The sequence below is a fragment of the Oncorhynchus clarkii genome, chromosome 17, assembly GCF_045791955.1.
Source record: "Oncorhynchus clarkii lewisi isolate Uvic-CL-2024 chromosome 17, UVic_Ocla_1.0, whole genome shotgun sequence".
NCBI classification, from domain to species: Eukaryota; Metazoa; Chordata; class Actinopteri; order Salmoniformes; family Salmonidae; genus Oncorhynchus; species Oncorhynchus clarkii.
Window position 1 is genome coordinate 73,017,565 of NC_092163.1, and position 16,213 is coordinate 73,033,777.

The 16,213-nt window shown below is 40.3% G+C and overlaps 4 non-coding genes across 4 annotated transcripts; all 4 read left to right on the top strand.

Annotated features, from left to right (window-relative positions):
• The first annotated feature begins 13,765 nt into the window (after nucleotides 1–13,765).
• Nucleotides 13,766–13,838, top strand: trnar-acg (transfer RNA arginine (anticodon ACG)). The gene has a single exon. It is a non-coding gene; the product is annotated as a tRNA-Arg (tRNA).
• A 205-nt stretch (nucleotides 13,839–14,043) lies between these two features.
• Nucleotides 14,044–14,115, top strand: trnae-uuc (transfer RNA glutamic acid (anticodon UUC)). Its single transcript has one exon. It is a non-coding gene; the product is annotated as a tRNA-Glu (tRNA).
• A 974-nt stretch (nucleotides 14,116–15,089) lies between these two features.
• On the top strand, nucleotides 15,090–15,162 carry trnar-acg (transfer RNA arginine (anticodon ACG)). The gene has a single exon. It is a non-coding gene; the product is annotated as a tRNA-Arg (tRNA).
• A 210-nt stretch (nucleotides 15,163–15,372) lies between these two features.
• On the top strand, nucleotides 15,373–15,444 carry trnae-uuc (transfer RNA glutamic acid (anticodon UUC)). The gene has a single exon. It is a non-coding gene; the product is annotated as a tRNA-Glu (tRNA).
• Nucleotides 15,445–16,213: the final 769 nt, after the last annotated feature.

Consider the following 16,213-nt stretch of genomic DNA (forward strand, 5'->3'; position numbering starts at 1 on the left):
ATCCGCTGAGTAAAGGAACACAAGCTGTTTGACACGGTCATCCCCCTAACAATCTCAGGCAGCATCAACCAATTATTTGTAGTGGCATGCCTGTTGGTCAACTATCAAAACGGACCTTTGGTCAGTGCATGGGCCAAGCCAGTGTAAATGTACATGTGTTTATTTACTAGCAAAAAAATAATAATTTGTTTATATATGACATGTATCAATAATGTGTGTGGAGCTTGTATTGGCTGTAATTAGGCAAGGAGTTGGGGGAGGGAAAGATATCAAGTAAACACAGAATATCCAGAATGCAAGATTGAATACAATGTTAGAGATGTGTAATTGATTAACTGAACTGTTGAACATTTGCTGAAATATTTGTTTTAAACAAATCTATTCCACTGTAGTTTTCTTCACAAGAACATCAATACTTATTTTTCATGATACCACTAAACTTGACACCCATGCAGGGGATCCATTCAGGTGCGAGATAGACACTTCTGCAAGTAATGGTAAAAATAAGTGGTCAACCTTCTCTCTTATAGTTTTTGAAACCTGTAGATCTTGATATATCCTTTCAACTAGGATGTGCTCCTGTGCACAGATGATAAAGTCACACCAGCTACAACCTGTGAGAAGGATTTGACCTTGCACCTGCCAGAAGTAAGCATGAGATCTCTTCAACATCTCCATTCTGTATCTTCAGGTAAGGACTTCAGCTCTCTATTCTGTATCTTCAGGTAAGGACTTCAGCTCTCCATTCTGTATATTCAGGTAAGGACTTCAGCTCTCCATTCTGTATCTTCAGGTAAGGACTTCAGCTCTCCATTCTGTATCTTCAGGTAAGCACATCAGCTCTCCATTCTGTATCCTCAGATAAGGACATCAGCTTTCCATTCTGTATCCTCAGATAAGGACATCAGCTCTCCATTCTGTATCCTCAGATAAGGACATCAGCTCTCCATTCTGTATCCTCAGATAAGGATATCAGCTCTCCATTCTGTATCCTCAGATAAGGACATCAGCTCTCCATTCTGTATCCTCAGATAAGGACATCAGCTCTCCATTCTGTATCCTCAGATAAGGACATCAGCTCTCCATTCTGTATCCTCAGATAAGGACATCAGCTCTCCATTCTGTATATTCAGGTAAGGACTTCAGCTCTCCATTCTGTATCTTTAGGTAAAGACTTCAGCTCTCCATTCTGTATCTTCAGGTGAGGGCAGTCAACATAACTTGGTACATTTGGGTACTTGACCTCTGAGAGTCCAAAGTGAGGTCGCACACTGGGATCAAATGTGATGCCATCTGGAGAGGATCCTAACCATGGGGAATCTGGCTGCACTACGAAGCCACACGGAAAGAAGTTAACATTCTTCAGTGTGCAGTACTCCTGTACATCCGCTAGCCCCCTCTTTATCTCTTGGTCTGCATACCAGGCATGTATCCATTGAGTGCTTTGTAGAGAGAACTTCTGTAAAACATTTTCAAATCAAATCAAATGTATTTATATAGCCCTTCTTACATCAGCTGATATCTCAAAGTGCTGTACAGAAACCCAGCCCAAAACCCCAAACAGCAAGCAATGCAGGTGTAGAAGCACGGTGGCTAGGAAAAACTCCCTAGAAAGGCCAAAACCTAGGAAGAAACCTAGAGAGGAACCAGGCTATGAGGGGTGGCCAGTCCTCTTCTGGCTGTGCCGGGTGGAGATTATAACAGAACATGACCAAGATGTTAAAATGTTCATAAATGACCAGCATGGTCAAATAATAATAATCACAGTAGTTGCCAAGGGTGCAGCAAGTCAGCACCTCAGGAGTAAATGTCAGTTGGCTTTTCATAGCCGATCATTAAGAGTATCTCTACCACTCCTGCTGTCTCTAGAGACTTGAAAACAGCAGGTCTGGGACAGGTAGCACGTCCGGTGAACAGGTCAGGGTTCCGTAGCCGCAGGCAGAACAGTTGAAACTGGAGCAGCAGCACGGCCAGGTGGACTGGGGACAGCAAGGAGTCATCATGCCAGGTAGTCCTGAGGCATGGTCCTAGGGCTCAGGTCCTCAGAGAGAGAGAGAAAGAAAGAGAGAAAGAGAGAATTAGAGAGAGCATACTTAAATTCACACAGGACACCGGATAAGACAGGAGAAGTACTCCAGGTATACCAAACTGACCCTAGCCCCCCGACACATAAACTACTGCAGCATAAATACTGGAGGCTGAGACAGGATGGGTCAGGAGACACTGTGGCCCCATCCGATGATAGCCCCGGACAGGGCCAAACAGGAAGGATATAACCCCACCCACTTTTCCAAAGCACAGCCCCCACACCACTAGAGGGATATCTTCAACCACCAACTTACCATCCTGAGACAAGGCTGAGTATAGCCCACAAAGATCTCCGCCAAGGCACAACCCAAGGGAGGGCGCCAACCCATTTTAAAACCTTAAAATCAGGTTGGAGAGATTGCTATGACAAAGACTCATGTAACTTGTCCAGAAACAGCACAAACCTGAAAGTTCAAATAAAATTGATTAAAATATACAGATTTATAGATTATTATATATTTCTCCCCAGTCTTTGTCCTATACATTTTTCATTACTTCGTAAAGATGCCACTGTTTAGGCTTATCATCTGGAAACAAAAAATCACAAGAAAATGTTTTCTAAAATTGTTCCATTCTAGGAACCTCCAACTTACCTTATTCCATCAGCACACGAGTTAGTAGGCTTACAGAACTCTATCCCATCAACCGGACCTGGCTTCACACCCTAATTAACAAGGATTTACTATTACATAGGCTGAATACTTTTCAGGTGCATTTTTTACGGATATTGATAGACTCACAAGTGTTCATGGCTTGTGCCAACACTGTTCTGTGTCTGTGCAGCTGTGAACTGGTGGTGCAGCAGGAATGTTTAGTTGAGAGTAGTGCGCTGTCTGGTAAAGAAGGGACACCAGATGAATGCACATAGCACTTCCTGCAACACAGGAGCAGTGGCTTTGGACCACTATCACTGGTATGGAGTGCTTTAACACCATCTGTGAAGTGAAGATAAGTGTTATGAAAGACTGAAGTGAGAAACAAGAATGATGCGGCCCATAAATAACAACAAACACAGTAGTGTCTAGTCTTCTTAACTAGGAGCTCATTTAACTATACAGGAATACATTGTGTTTCAGTAACAAAACTACCAAACACTGCATCAACAGATCTTTACCAAATAACCTGTTAAGTGGGCAATTCTAAATTGGGATTGGGACCCATCATTAATATCTATCTCTGATAAGATTAAACGTTGACACTGTCTCCAACACACCATGATGACAGTATCTCACAGGAGATGTTCTAAGGTTTGCTAGTAGCTATCTATAACCTTTCCCTCTTCCTCATGTACCTGTGACAGGCAGCCCTCACGGTGATCTCCCCTGTCAATGTATCTTTGTTAGTTACTGTGTACAATGGAAGACATGAATAACAGCGAGCAAATATAGCTAGCAAGCATCATTTTTAAGCAAGCTAATGAAAATACACACATTCTCAGGTAGATTCTGTCAACATTACATCATTTTACGAAGTAACTAGCTAACTACAGTTACTGGTTAAATTAGCTGGCTAGCTAATATGATTGTAGCTAGGTATATCTGTCACTGACTCACCTTCATAGTTGTCTATGTAGCTTCCTATATACATCTTGAACCACTTTTCGTTCTTGCTAGCTGGAGTCTCGGAGGCTGATTTAGCAATTCGATGTACATAATTAATATTAATTTGAGGCAAATCCTGAAGACACCTAGTAAAAAACTGCGACATAGTGGTAGTAATGTTATATTGTCGATAACAACTAGACTTTTGTTATATAGTTTGCGCCACCGGAAATTACCACAACGGTAGGAAGTGTGCTTTGAATGTTCGGTCATGGAATGTGCATAAGGCCTATAGTAATTTTCCAAACTCCCTCTTTGTGGCACCTGACCACACGACTGAACAGTAGATCTTGAGTAATAGGTAGGTCATTGTGATAACAGTTATGAGTGCAGGCACTGCTAGGATTCAATACCAGGGTCTCATGTTGCACCAGCTGAGCCTGACACATCTGCAATGCAGGTTGTCAAGCCTGCTCTTTAGAGGAAGTGGATGGCAGTTTGCAAAGTGAGGTGATGCTTCGCCGAATAAAAAGTTTGCCCAACATTTCCCTCGAACCCACACCTCTCATATTAGAAGTCTCATGCTCCACTGACCAAGCTAACCAGGATGCTCAATCACAAGCTGGCGTTGGACCAAATATCGTACAACCATCTTTGTGCAATCATTGGTGATCAGCATTCTGTTTTCTATGGAGCCTGTGGCGCAATCGGTTAGCACACGGTACATATACAGCGATATGCAGCAGAGCTATGCCGAGGTTATGAGAAGCCTCACCAGGAACAGGGAATTTTCTTGAACCCTCTGCCTGTATATTTCTTGTCCAAAAAAGGAACACTTTCCACTTTATTTAGGAGGACGTTTCCCGAGTAATAGGTAGGTCATTGTGACAACAGTTATGAGTGCAGACGCTGCTAGGATTCAAACCCAATCCAGAAAAGGAAACTTTTTAACCCTTTGAGCTAACTCTCAGTTCAGGACACACCACCTTGCGAAACATGTGCCAGTCTTCAATCCTGTAGTCCACTCCTAACTCCTAGAACAAACTCCTATTTGTTCTTAACTGACTTGCCTAGTTAAATAAAGGTAAAATTAAAAAAAAGGTATAGAGTTTCACTCTACAGGATGGGTAATCAAACATATACCCCCATAATTGTTCATTAGACATCAACCCTGGTTCTTTCAGTACAGTTGTGTTCTATACACATTTAGAAAACACTTTTTAGGCACCTGATATATTGCTGATTTATACTCACACATTTATCTATGTTTTAGGCGTTGTCTTGCTTCCGAGGTTAAGGTCGTCACGGGCTTATCAGTATCACTTAACAAATCCACGTTTTCTTTCTTCCTTCTTTACAGTCTTCTGTGGTTTATCTTAAGGTTTCTTGTCTCTTGTAGTGTTCACAGCTCTTACTAATACTCAGGCATACCTACCCTGGAAATTAGTTTTTCATATACAAGCTCCCTAAACAGCTGAGCCATAAGTCTAATACAACATTTCCAAACTGTTACTGTCTGGTTCTCAGAGATTCATGAGGTCACCATCTTGTCGGAGAGAGCATGCGTCAAACACATTGTAGAAAGATTTTATGTGGGACTTTTCCCCAACCTCTCCGAGAAAAAGATTGAGCTTTTAAAAACTACAGACATAATTTCAACCAGATTTTTATTGTACTTTATAGATTTGTCAGTAAAGTTTTTTGATTGAGAGTGTCTTCCCATATGGTGTAGCGGTTAGAATTACAGGTTTTCCCCCAGGAACCCTGACTTCAACACGTGGTATGGGAAAGAACATCTTGTAATTTGGCATGCACTTGTGTAACAACATATTTTAACTGACAGCAGAATCACACAACACAACAATATTCCCTCAGCAACAGCAAATGTGACATGTTTTGTAGAATCATAATTTACAAGACTTTTTAAACATTGAATACACTTCAAGTTTGCATTTCTTGCTCTGCAGTAAAATTCATGCAACAACAGGAGGATCAAATTAAGATATGCATCTGAAACAGAAAACCAAGGAACCTTGTTGTTGACAGACGCAATGACTGTTTACACTGGTCTAGCTGTGACCTGACTTCAGCTTAGACGTGGGGCCAGTGGCGCAATGGATAACGTGTCTGACTACGTATCAGAAGATTCTAGGTTCGACTCCTGCTTGCTCGATGCTTAATTTAATTGATTGAAATCAAGCTGTGATTGATACTGTATACTTTTCAGTGCTTCTGGCTGTTCTCACTTCAAACTCATTTTAGACTGATTTCATCTGGACATTCCCCAACATCTCAGAGAAAAAAAGATGTAGCTTTTAAATCCAACAGGCATAATGTCAACATTTAAAGATTTGTCTGTGATGTGTATTTTAAGTATTTGTCTTCCTATATGGTCTATGGGTTAGGATTCCTGGTTTTCACCCAGGTGGCCTGGGTTCAACTCCCGGCATGGGAAAGAATAGCTTGTCATTTGGGATGCACTTGTGTAACAACGAATACTGTATCTTAACTGGCAGCAGTTTCACACAACACAACAATATTCTCTCAGCAACAGGAAATGTGACATGTTTTGTAGATTCATAATTTACAATACTTTTTAAACATTGAATACACTTCAAGTTTGCATTTCTTGCTCTGCAGTAAAATTCATGCAACAACAGGAGGATCAAATTAAGATATGCATCTGAAACAGAAAACCAAGGAACCTTGTTGTTGACAGACGCAATGACTGTGTACGCTGGTCTAGCTGTGACCTGACATCAGCTTAGACGTGGGGCCAGTGGCGCAATGGATAACGTGTCTGATAACAGGTCAGAAGATTGAATATTTGACTCCTGTTTGGCTCAAAACTAGATTTATTTGACCAAAATCAAGCTGGGAAAAATACTGTATACTTTTCATTGTGTCTGGCAGTTCTCGATTCAAACACATTTTAGACTGATTTTATATGGGACTTTTCTCCAACATCTCTGAGAAAAAAAAATGGAGCTTGTAATTACAACAAGCATAATTTCAACGTTTATGGATTTGTCTGTGATGTTTTTTTTAAGTAACTGTCTTCCCATATGGTCTGGCGTTTAGGATTCCTAGTTTTCGCCCGGGTTGAACTCCCAATATGGGAAAGAACATCTTGTCATTTGGGATGCACTTGTGTAAGAACAGATACCACATTTTAACTGGCAGCAGAATCACACAACACAACAATATTCCCTCAGCAACAGCAAATGTGACATGTTTTGTAGATTCATAATTTACAAGACTTTTTAAACATTGAATACACTTCAAGTTTGCATTTCTTGCTCTGCAGTAAAATTCATGCAACAACAGGAGGATCAAATTAAGATATGCATCTGAAACAGAAAACCAAGGAACCTTGTTGTTGACAGACGCAATGACTGTGTACACTGGTCTAGCTGTGACCTGACTTCAACTTAGACGTGGGACCAGTGGCGCAATGGATAACGTGTTTGACTACGGATCAGAAGATTCTAGGTTCGACTCCTGGCTGGCTCGATACTTAATTTAATTGATTGAAATCAAGCCGGGATTGACACTGAATACTTTTCAGTGCTTCTGGCTGTTCTCACTTCAAACTCATTTTAGACTGATTTCATCTGGACATTCCCCAACATCTCAGAGAAAAAAAGATGTAGCTTTTAATCCAACAGGCATAATGTCAACATTTAAAGATTTGTCTGTGATGTGTATTTTAAGTATGTGTCTTCCCATATGGTCTAGCAGTTAGGATTCCTGGTTTTCACCCAGGTGGCCCGGGTTCAACTGCCGTTATGGGAAAGAATATCTTGTCGTTTGGGATGCACTTGTGTAACAACAGATACTGCATTTTAACTGACAGCAGTTTCACACAACACAACAATATTCCCTCAGCAACAGGAAATGTGACATGTTATGTAGATTCAAATTATACAAGGCATTTTAAACGTTGAATACACTTCTTGGCTGCATTTCTTGCTCTGCAGTAAAATTCATGCAACAACAGGAGGATCAAATTAAGATTTGCATCTGTAACAGAAATCCCAAGGAACCTTGTCGGTGACAGAAGCTATGACTGTGTACACTGGCCTAGGTGTGTCCTGACTTCAGCTTGGCTGTGCGGCCAGTGGCGCAATGGATAACGTGTCTGATAACAGGTCAGAAGATTGAATATTTGACTCCTGTTTGGCTCAAAACTAGATTTATTTGACCAAAATCAAGCTGGGAAAAATACTGTATACTTTTCATTGTGTCTGGCAGTTCTCGATTCAAACTAATTTTAGACTGATTTTATATGGGACTTTTCTCCAACATATCTGAGAAAAAGATGGAGCTTGTTATTACAACAAGCATCATTTCAACGTTTATGGATTTGTCTGTGATGTTTTTTTAAAGTAACTGTCTTCCCATATGGTCTGGCGTTTAGGATTCCTGGTTTTCGCCCGGGTTGAACTCCCAGTATGGGAAAGAACATCTTGTCATTTGGGATGCACTTGTGTAAGAACAGATACCACATTTTAACTGGCAGCAGAATCACACAACACAACAATATTCCCTCAGCAACAGCAAATGTGACATGTTTTGTAGATTCATAATTTACAAGACTTTTTAAACATTGAATACACTTCAAGTTTGCATTTCTTGCTCTGCAGTAAAATTCATGCAACAACAGGAGGATCAAATTAAGATATGCATCTGAAACAGAAAACCAAGGAACCTTGTTGTTGACAGACGCAATGACTGTGTACACTGGTCTAGCTGTGACCTGACTTCAACTTAGACGTGGGACCAGTGGCGCAATGGATAACGTGTCTGACTACGGATCAGAAGATTCTAGGTTCGACTCCTGGCTGGCTCGATACTTAATTTAATTGATTGAAATCAAGCCGGGATTGACACTGAATACTTTTCAGTGCTTCTGGCTGTTCTCACTTCAAACTCATTTTAGACTGATTTCATCTGGACATTCCCCAACATCTCAGAGAAAAAAAGATGTAGCTTTTAATCCAACAGGCATAATGTCAACATTTAAAGATTTGTCTGTGATGTGTATTTTAAGTATGTGTCTTCCCATATGGTCTAGCAGTTAGGATTCCTGGTTTTCACCCAGGTGGCCCGGGTTCAACTGCCGTTATGGGAAAGAATATCTTGTCGTTTGGGATGCACTTGTGTAACAACAGATACTGCATTTTAACTGACAGCAGTTTCACACAACACAACAATATTCCCTCAGCAACAGGAAATGTGACATGTTATGTAGATTCAAATTATACAAGGCATTTTAAACGTTGAATACACTTCTTGGCTGCATTTCTTGCTCTGCAGTAAAATTCATGCAACAACAGGAGGATCAAATTAAGATTTGCATCTGTAACAGAAATCCCAAGGAACCTTGTCGGTGACAGAAGCTATGACTGTGTACACTGGCCTAGGTGTGTCCTGACTTCAGCTTGGCTGTGCGGCCAGTGGCGCAATGGATAACGTGTCTGATAACAGGTCAGAAGATTGAATATTTGACTCCTGTTTGGCTCAAAACTAGATTTATTTGACCAAAATCAAGCTGGGAAAAATACTGTATACTTTTCATTGTGTCTGGCAGTTCTCGATTCAAACTAATTTTAGACTGATTTTATATGGGACTTTTCTCCAACATATCTGAGAAAAAGATGGAGCTTGTTATTACAACAAGCATCATTTCAACGTTTATGGATTTGTCTGTGATGTTTTTTTAAAGTAACTGTCTTCCCATATGGTCTGGCGTTTAGGATTCCTGGTTTTCGCCCGGGTTGAACTCCCAGTATGGGAAAGAACATCTTGTCATTTGGGATGCACTTGTGTAAGAACAGATACCACATTTTAACTGGCAGCAGAATCACACAACACAACAATATTCCCTCAGCAACAGCAAATGTGACATGTTTTGTAGATTCATAATTTACAAGACTTTTTAAACATTGAATACACTTCAAGTTTGCATTTCTTGCTCTGCAGTAAAATTCATGCAACAACAGGAGGATCAAATTAAGATATGCATCTGAAACAGAAAACCAAGGAACCTTGTTGTTGACAGACGCAATGACTGTGTACACTGGTCTAGCTGTGACCTGACTTCAACTTAGACGTGGGACCAGTGGCGCAATGGATAACGTGTCTGACTACGGATCAGAAGATTCTAGGTTCGACTCCTGGCTGGCTCGATACTTAATTTAATTGATTGAAATCAAGCCGGGATTGACACTGAATACTTTTCAGTGCTTCTGGCTGTTCTCACTTCAAACTCATTTTAGACTGATTTCATCTGGACATTCCCCAACATCTCAGAGAAAAAAAGATGTAGCTTTTAATCCAACAGGCATAATGTCAACATTTAAAGATTTGTCTGTGATGTGTATTTTAAGTATGTGTCTTCCCATATGGTCTAGCAGTTAGGATTCCTGGTTTTCACCCAGGTGGCCCGGGTTCAACTGCCGTTATGGGAAAGAATATCTTGTCGTTTGGGATGCACTTGTGTAACAACAGATACTGCATTTTAACTGACAGCAGTTTCACACAACACAACAATATTCCCTCAGCAACAGGAAATGTGACATGTTATGTAGATTCAAATTATACAAGGCATTTTAAACCTTGAATACACTTCTTGGCTGCATTTCTTGCTCTGCAGTAAAATTCATGCAACAACAGGAGGATCAAATTAAGATTTGCATCTGTAACAGAAATCCCAAGGAACCTTGTCGGTGACAGAAGCTATGACTGTGTACACTGGCCTAGGTGTGTCCTGACTTCAGCTTGGCTGTGCGGCCAGTGGCGCAATGGATAACGTGTCTGATAACAGGTCAGAAGATTGAATATTTGACTCCTGTTTGGCTCAAAACTAGATTTATTTGACCAAAATCAAGCTGGGAAAAATACTGTATACTTTTCATTGTGTCTGGCAGTTCTCGATTCAAACTAATTTTAGACTGATTTTATATGGGACTTTTCTCCAACATATCTGAGAAAAAGATGGAGCTTGTTATTACAACAAGCATCATTTCAACGTTTATGGATTTGTCTGTGATGTTTTTTTAAAGTAACTGTCTTCCCATATGGTCTGGCGTTTAGGATTCCTGGTTTTCGCCCGGGTTGAACTCCCAGTATGGGAAAGAACATCTTGTCATTTGGGATGCACTTGTGTAAGAACAGATACCACATTTTAACTGGCAGCAGAATCACACAACACAACAATATTCCCTCAGCAACAGCAAATGTGACATGTTTTGTAGATTCATAATTTACAAGACTTTTTAAACATTGAATACACTTCAAGTTTGCATTTCTTGCTCTGCAGTAAAATTCATGCAACAACAGGAGGATCAAATTAAGATATGCATCTGAAACAGAAAACCAAGGAACCTTGTTGTTGACAGACGCAATGACTGTGTACACTGGTCTAGCTGTGACCTGACTTCAACTTAGACGTGGGACCAGTGGCGCAATGGATAACGTGTCTGACTACGGATCAGAAGATTCTAGGTTCGACTCCTGGCTGGCTCGATACTTAATTAATTGATTGAAATCAAGCCGGGATTGACACTGAATACTTTTCAGTGCTTCTGGCTGTTCTCACTTCAAACTCATTTTAGACTGATTTCATCTGGACATTCCCCAACATCTCAGAGAAAAAAAGATGTAGCTTTTAATCCAACAGGCATAATGTCAACATTTAAAGATTTGTCTGTGATGTGTATTTTAAGTATGTGTCTTCCCATATGGTCTAGCAGTTAGGATTCCTGGTTTTCACCCAGGTGGCCCGGGTTCAACTGCCGTTATGGGAAAGAATATCTTGTCGTTTGGGATGCACTTGTGTAACAACAGATACTGCATTTTAACTGACAGCAGTTTCACACAACACAACAATATTCCCTCAGCAACAGGAAATGTGACATGTTATGTAGATTCAAATTATACAAGGCATTTTAAACCTTGAATACACTTCTTGGCTGCATTTCTTGCTCTGCAGTAAAATTCATGCAACAACAGGAGGATCAAATTAAGATTTGCATCTGTAACAGAAATCCCAAGGAACCTTGTCGGTGACAGAAGCTATGACTGTGTACACTGGCCTAGGTGTGTCCTGACTTCAGCTTGGCTGTGCGGCCAGTGGCGCAATGGATAACGTGTCTGATAACAGGTCAGAAGATTGAATATTTGACTCCTGTTTGGCTCAAAACTAGATTTATTTGACCAAAATCAAGCTGGGAAAAATACTGTATACTTTTCATTGTGTCTGGCAGTTCTCGATTCAAACTAATTTTAGACTGATTTTATATGGGACTTTTCTCCAACATATCTGAGAAAAAGATGGAGCTTGTTATTACAACAAGCATCATTTCAACGTTTATGGATTTGTCTGTGATGTTTTTTTAAAGTAACTGTCTTCCCATATGGTCTGGCGTTTAGGATTCCTGGTTTTCGCCCGGGTTGAACTCCCAGTATGGGAAAGAACATCTTGTCATTTGGGATGCACTTGTGTAAGAACAGATACCACATTTTAACTGGCAGCAGAATCACACAACACAACAATATTCCCTCAGCAACAGCAAATGTGACATGTTTTGTAGATTCATAATTTACAAGACTTTTTAAACATTGAATACACTTCAAGTTTGCATTTCTTGCTCTGCAGTAAAATTCATGCAACAACAGGAGGATCAAATTAAGATATGCATCTGAAACAGAAAACCAAGGAACCTTGTTGTTGACAGACGCAATGACTGTGTACACTGGTCTAGCTGTGACCTGACTTCAACTTAGACGTGGGACCAGTGGCGCAATGGATAACGTGTCTGACTACGGATCAGAAGATTCTAGGTTCGACTCCTGGCTGGCTCGATACTTAATTAATTGATTGAAATCAAGCCGGGATTGACACTGAATACTTTTCAGTGCTTCTGGCTGTTCTCACTTCAAACTCATTTTAGACTGATTTCATCTGGACATTCCCCAACATCTCAGAGAAAAAAAGATGTAGCTTTTAATCCAACAGGCATAATGTCAACATTTAAAGATTTGTCTGTGATGTGTATTTTAAGTATGTGTCTTCCCATATGGTCTAGCAGTTAGGATTCCTGGTTTTCACCCAGGTGGCCCGGGTTCAACTGCCGTTATGGGAAAGAATATCTTGTCGTTTGGGATGCACTTGTGTAACAACAGATACTGCATTTTAACTGACAGCAGTTTCACACAACACAACAATATTCCCTCAGCAACAGGAAATGTGACATGTTATGTAGATTCAAATTATACAAGGCATTTTAAACCTTGAATACACTTCTTGGCTGCATTTCTTGCTCTGCAGTAAAATTCATGCAACAACAGGAGGATCAAATTAAGATTTGCATCTGTAACAGAAATCCCAAGGAACCTTGTCGGTGACAGAAGCTATGACTGTGTACACTGGCCTAGGTGTGTCCTGACTTCAGCTTGGCTGTGCGGCCAGTGGCGCAATGGATAACGTGTCTGATAACAGGTCAGAAGATTGAATATTTGACTCCTGTTTGGCTCAAAACTAGATTTATTTGACCAAAATCAAGCTGGGAAAAATACTGTATACTTTTCATTGTGTCTGGCAGTTCTCGATTCAAACACATTTTAGACTGATTTTATATGGGACTTTTCTCCAACATCTCTGAGAAAAAAAGATGGAGCTTGTAATTACAACAAGCAGAATTTCAACGTTTATGGATTTGTCTGTGATGTTTTTTTTAAAGTAATTGTCTTCCCATATGGTCTGGCGTTTAGGATTTCTGGTTTTCGCCCGGGTTGAACTCCCAGTATGGGAAAGAACATCTTGTCATTTGGGATGCACTTGTGTAAGAACAGATACCACATTTTAAATGGCAGCAGAATCACACAACACAACAATATTCCCTCAGCAACAGCAAATGTGACATGTTTTGTAGATTCATAACTTACAAGACTTTTTAAACATTGAATAAACTTCAAGTTTGCATTTCTTGCTCTGCAGTAAAATTCATGCAACAACAGGAGGATCAAATTAAGATATGCATCTGAAACAGAAAACCAAGGAACCTTGTTGTTGACAGACGCAATGACTGTGTACACTGGTCTAGCTGTGACCTGACTTCAACTTAGACGTGGGGCCAGTGGCGCAATGGATAACGTGTCTGACTACGGATCAGAAGATTCTAGGTTCGACTCCTGGCTGGCTCGATATTTAATTGATTGAAATCAAGCCGGGATTGATACTGTATACTTTTCAGTGCTTCTGGCTGTTCTCACTTCAAACTCATTTTAGACTGATTTCATCTGGACATTCCCCAACATCTCAGAGAAAAAAAGATGTAGCTTTTAATCCAACAGGCATAATGTCAACATTTAAAGATTTGTCTGTGATGTGTATTTTAAGTATGTGTCTTCCCATATGGTCTAGCGGTTAGGATTCCTGGTTTTCACCCAGGTGGCCCGGGTTCAACTCCCGGTATGGGAAAGAATATCTTGTCGTTTGGGATGCACTTGTGTAACAACAGATACTGGCAGCAGTTTCACACAACACAACAATATTCCCTCAGCAACAGGAAATGTGACATGTTATGTAGATTCAAATTATACAAGGCATTTTAAACGTTGAATACACTTCATGGCTGCATTTCTTGCTCTGCAGTAAAATTCATGCAACAACAGGAGGATCAAATTAAGATTTGCATCTGTAACAGAAATCCCAAGGAACCTTGTCGGTGACAGAAGCTATGACTGTGCACTCTGGCCTAGGTGTGTCCTGACTTCAGCTTGGCTGTGCGGCCAGTGGCGCAATGGATAACGTGTCTGATAACAGGTCAGAAGATTGAATATTTGACTCCTGTTTGGCTCAAAACTAGATTTATTTGACCAAAATCAAGCTGGGAAAAATACTGTATACTTTTCATTGTGTCTGGCAGTTCTCGATTCAAACACATTTTAGACTGATTTTATATGGGACTTTTCTCCAACATATCTGAGAAAAAGATGGAGCTTGTTATTACAACAAGCATCATTTCAACGTTTATGGATTTGTCTGTGATGTTTTTTTTAAAGTAACTGTCTTCCCATATGGTCTGGCGTTTAGGATTCCTGGTTTTCGCCCGGGTTGAACTCCCAGTATGGGAAAGAACATCTTGTCATTTGGGATGCACTTGTGTAAGAACAGATACCACATTTTAACTGGCAGCAGAATCACACAACACAACAATATTCCCTCAGCAACAGCAAATGTGACATGTTTTGTAGATTCATAATTTACAAGACTTTTTAAACATTGAATACACTTCAAGTTTGCATTTCTTGCTCTGCAGTAAAATTCATGCAACAACAGGAGGATCAAATTAAGATATGCATCTGAAACAGAAAACCAAGGAACCTTGTTGTTGACAGACGCAATGACTGTGTACACTGGTCTAGCTGTGACCTGACTTCAACTTAGACGTGGGGCCAGTGGCGCAATGGATAACGTGTCTGACTACGGATCAGAAGATTCTAGGTTCGACTCCTGGCTGGCTCGATACTTAATTTAATTGATTGAAATCAAGCCGGGATTGATACTGAATACTTTTCAGTGCTTCTGGCTGTTCTCACTTCAAACTCATTTTAGACTGATTTCATCTGGACATTCCCCAACATCTCAGAGAAAAAAAGATGTAGCTTTTAATCCAACAGGCATAATGTCAACATTTAAAGATTTGTCTGTGATGTGTATTTTAAGTATGTGTCTTCCCATATGGTCTAGCGGTTAGGATTCCTGGTTTTCACCCAGGTGGCCCGGGTTCAACTCCCGGTATGGGAAAGAATATCTTGTCGTTTGGGATGCACTTGTGTAACAACAGATACTGCATTTTAACTGGCAGCAGTTTCACACAACACAACAATATTCCCTCAGCAACAGGAAATGTGACATGTTATGTAGATTCAAATTATACAAGGCATTTTAAACGTTGAATACACTTCATGGCTGCATTTCTTGCTCTGCAGTAAAATTCATGCAACAACAGGAGGATCAAATTAAGATTTGCATCTGTAACAGAAATCCCAAGGAACCTTGTCGGTGACAGAAGCTATGACTGTGTACACTGGCCTAGGTGTGTCCTGACTTCAGCTTGGCTGTGCGGCCAGTGGCGCAATGGATAACGTGTCTGATAACAGGTCAGAAGATTGAATATTTGACTCCTGTTTGGCTCAAAACTAGATTTATTTGACCAAAATCAAGCTGGGAAAAATACTGTATACTTTTCATTGTGTCTGGCAGTTCTCGATTCAAACACATTTTAGACTGATTTTATATGGGACTTTTCTCCAACATCTCTGAGAAAAAGATGGAGCTTGTAATTACAACAAGCAAAATTTCAACGTTTATGGATTTGTCTGTGATGTTTTTTTAAAGTAACTGTCTTCCCATATGGTCTGGCGTTTAGGATTCCTGGTTTTCGCCCGGGTTGAACTCCCAGTATGGGAAAGAACATCTTGTCATTTGGGAAGCACTTGTGTAAGAACAGATACCACATTTTAACTGGCAGCAGAATCACACAACACAACAATATTCCCTCAGCAACAGCAAA